The following is a 4,299-nucleotide window of genomic DNA, read 5'->3' as shown; positions in this document are numbered from 1 at the left end:
CGTGTATAAACAAGCTTATTTTTAGGCTCGAGCTCGTTTAAGCTCGACTTGATTTGAGCCTTCAGCGAGCTGATCTCAAGTAGCTTGCGAGCAACTTGGTTCGTTTACACCCCCCACATGTAATTCTAGCACGATCTGTTTAAGCCTTATATACGAACATGTCAAACAGGTAGTAACCAAGATGCACACGTGTTAATCCGGTTGGTGGGTTGTAATAAACTGGTCAACCTGTATAACATAGACAGGTTAAACAGGTCAACAATATCCATTCATAAAACGTGTTAATTACGACAACCCAAAACCTAATTATTTTCGTGCCGTGTCGGAATTGCTGTCCCTAACTCTTTTGATTACATCATTTGCAGAGTTAATGATCCTGTTGCACTAAAACTACTAAGCAAAGCAGGCGAAATGCCGTCTCTAGAGCCCCCAGAAGACGAAACCATCAGAATCCTATACGTAGGCGGGCTCGACGCGCGCGTCTCTGAGCAAGATCTCAGAGACAATTTCTACTCCCATGGTGAAATCGAGTCAGTAAAAATGGTTCTCCAACGCGCATGCGCTTTTGTCACCTACACCACTCGAGAAGGTGCAGAAAAAGCTGCCGAAGAACTTTCAAACAAATTAGTCATCAAAGGCCTTCGGCTCAAACTAATGTGGGGCCGCCCACAGGCACCAAAAGTTGATGGTGAACCCGGTTTGGATGATGCCCGACAACAAGCAGTTGCACACAGTGGTTTATTACCCCGTGCTGTTATTTCCCAGCAGCAGAATCAGTTCCAGCCGCCAGGAACTTCCACTAGTCATGACCAACAACCGCCTCCAGGAATGTATTATTTTAACATCCCACCTCCGCCATCTCAGCAGGGCAGGGCATTTTATCCTTCAATGGATCCTCAGCGAATGGGGGCGGTGGTTCATAATCAAGATGGGGGTGGGGCTAGTGGGTCGGGTGGCGGTGATCAGCGGCCACCGTATGCCGCTTATCCGCCGCCACCACGTCCACCTCAAGGCGGTGTTGGACAATACTATCCACAGTATTATTCAACACCGCCGTACGGTTATGGTCCCCCGCCTCCAGCTTATCAACAATACCCTCCACCGTCACGTCCAGCGCCACCCTCAATGCCACCACATGGACCGAATGCCCTCCATGGTCAACAGGCGCACCAACAACAAGCACCACCGGCACCACCAGCGGTGGAGGCGGGGCCACCGTCACAACAATGAAGGCAAAAAACTTCTATTATGGTTATAAATACTGTGGTTTTTGCTACATGTATGAATTATTTGGTGCTACAATGAATGGGCTTTGTTCATTTTTGTTATGCATTTTGTATCTTGACAGTTGAATGTTTTCCCAGATTTTTACTTATATTATTGTAACTTTATTTTAGTAGTTTTGACACTTTGTTTCATTTATGTGTTTTAAATTTCTAGTTTCTAGTTGAATGATTGAAGATACTTTTGAATTTTGATTATAGTACCTATACGGCTATACATACCTACATATCTATCTTAAACTTAAATGAAATACACAAATAAATAATGATAGAAGGCAAAAGACGTTTGGTTTACATCACTCAACCCAAGTTTCATAGAATATAACAGTTAAAACCCATAAATTGCTGAAGCTGAGCTGTGAACGGTGAACCTACCATTGAAATGTTTGGCTGAACAGCTTCAGGTCTTCGGTTTGGATGGTTCGGTCGATTGCATATAATCTATAATCATGCAACATGCAAGTTTACTAACCCATACAACTATATCAACCGGCATGAGATGCTACAACTTGGCTAATATTTTCACCGGCAGTTAGTCCCACATTGAGTAGTTTCATCTTGTCTTCATTGCACGTGTTTGGATCATGTGGCTTATCATCGGCTGTTAGCTAGAGCCGCCTTCAAGAATTTATGTACCGAGCCGAACTGAAATAAAAATACTCGTAAGCCCCACCGAGTAACGAAATATATAAACTAATTTTTTTAAAACACATTCACGTTAACAATAAATATTTCAAAAATATGGTAATAAAATCAAATACATTAGTAGCTAACGGCTAACCCATGATTCGAAACTCTCCTAGCATTCTTTACCAAATAGATTTTGGTTTGGGCTCAATAACCTAAACTTAACCAAAATGGATTATGAAAAAAAAAATTTGGGCCTGGTAATTTTAAGATGACTAAAATCGGTGAGATTCAATTAAAAACTCTTAATTTTGTTGAGATCTTTGAGAACTCTTTATAACCAATAAATTTTTTTTTATTCATTGCCTATTTTGTTTTAATGAATAAGGATTTAAAACTTTCGATCCCAAAATATCTCATAAGCAAGATTCTATTTGAATATTGTATCTCAAATTCGGTTTTTTTTTCCTCAAAAGTTTAATAGTTATTTGGTATTCGATTAGCGGCCTTTTCATCACCTATTTGATGATCAATTTTATCAGGTTCTACTCATTTAATTGGGTATTATTTATTGAGTTCACGACTCTGCATGTAATCAAACGTTAACAAATTCTTTTAAATTTCAATTTTGTTCCAACACTAACAGAAGGTTGTTCCAGATTCTTTAAATAATAGATATTATTGAGAATTATTTATGAATGTTGCTGGTGCTGACATAATATTCTCGTGGAGAAAAAGCTCATTGGGTAATGAATTTTTTTAATAATCTACAATTTTATTCTTCAGTGCTTTAAACTTTTATAATTTTCTACACATCTATCTAATGACTCGTGTTAATGACTCTTTTACTTTCATTTATTTTTCCGTTCATACATGCGTAAATTATACACACATATGATTATTATGTGTGTGTAAATTACATTATATATAAATTTACCATGGTGCAATTTGATTATTATGATTTGCGCAGGCCCACATATTATACTCGCATATTATTACTACAGTTTACGTATATGCGTATTTGAAACCATTATAGTAGGTGTTAAAAACCTAGATTTTAACAATTTCGAATAGTGAAAATCCATTATCTTTCTTGGAACGACCAACAAACATAACTGCCTAGGTACTCCGTACATGTGACCAAATGGCAAAAGACCACCGTTAGCTAGCCCAACTTAGTAGTACGGAGCCCTTAAGCACCTCCAAGTTTTCTTCAGTTCCGGGGAAAACGCACCCGCTCGAAGACCCACTAGTGATAAAACCCGGACGCCCTCATGATCGAATTGTATATCACAAAGATCCCAATCTTCTTTTATTGAGCCGCCCATGGCCCCCACAAAGTGTTGTAAGTGGGGATTGAACTTAGGTCTCCACTTAAAAACACAAGATTCCTACCACTACACCGCATTGGAAAACACTATTGAAAATCCTTTGTAATACATAAAATACTATTAAACCTTTTTAATTATCGAGATACAAAAGCTACAAGTACCAAATAGTTACTTTTATTATACAAATATGTACAAACATAACTATTATTTATTATAAGAGAGATGATAATGTACATATATGTATTTATATAACTGGAAATTAAATGATAATATATATATATATGTACACACTAAAAAAATCTATATACATATATATAAATAGCTTTTAAAAAGTTATACGCGTATGTACAACACAACTGTTACCAAACACTTGATCACTATACACGTTTATCGTTTTTAAACAAGCTATAGACATGTACAAATAGTTATAACTTACTATACACATATACATAGCATAAACAAGCGACAATCACCAAACATTTTCATCATTATACATATATGTATAGGGATGAGCTTGGGATGGTAGCAGTATCGTTCCCAAAACACCCGATCCCGAAAATTGAAAATATTTGATACCGGTACCAGTACCAAAATTTTCGGTTCGGTACCATACTAGACTGTACTGGCACCGTATCGTACCAAACCATACCGATCCCGAAAACTCAAAACTTGTTATAACAAAAAACGCTCATGTCTACATATGTATATAACATAAAGAAGCTATAATTACAACAAACTTCATCACTATACACGTTTGTACAATGAGACATATTACTCACTATATGTCATAAACAAACTTCATTTACCAAATAGTTGATCACTATACACATGTATATACATACACTTTTATAAACAAGCTATACGATAACTATTACCAAACACTTTGATCACTATACATATGTATCGTTTTTCAAACAAGCTATACACATATGTATAGCATAAACAAGCTACAATTACCAAACATTTTTATTGTTACAAAACAAAACCTCGTTATACACAAATGTACAAACACTTTTTTAAGTACATTTTATAACTGCTACTCGTTACACGTATATGTA

General features: G+C 36.6%; 1 pseudogene; it reads left to right on the top strand.

Moving 5' to 3' along the window:
- Positions 1-319: 319 nt before the first annotated feature.
- Positions 320-1,418, top strand: LOC143578424 (zinc finger CCCH domain-containing protein 49 pseudogene; annotated as a pseudogene).
- Positions 1,419-4,299: the final 2,881 nt, after the last annotated feature.

The sequence above is a fragment of the Bidens hawaiensis genome, unplaced genomic scaffold (genome assembly GCF_021521415.1).
Source record: "Bidens hawaiensis isolate Kalapana, Puna unplaced genomic scaffold, B.hawaiensis_p1.1 tig00000142_1, whole genome shotgun sequence".
Lineage (NCBI taxonomy): Eukaryota > Viridiplantae > Streptophyta > Magnoliopsida > Asterales > Asteraceae > Bidens > Bidens hawaiensis.
Note: the sequence above shows the minus strand (reverse complement) of the source record. Positions and strands in the feature narration are given on the sequence as shown.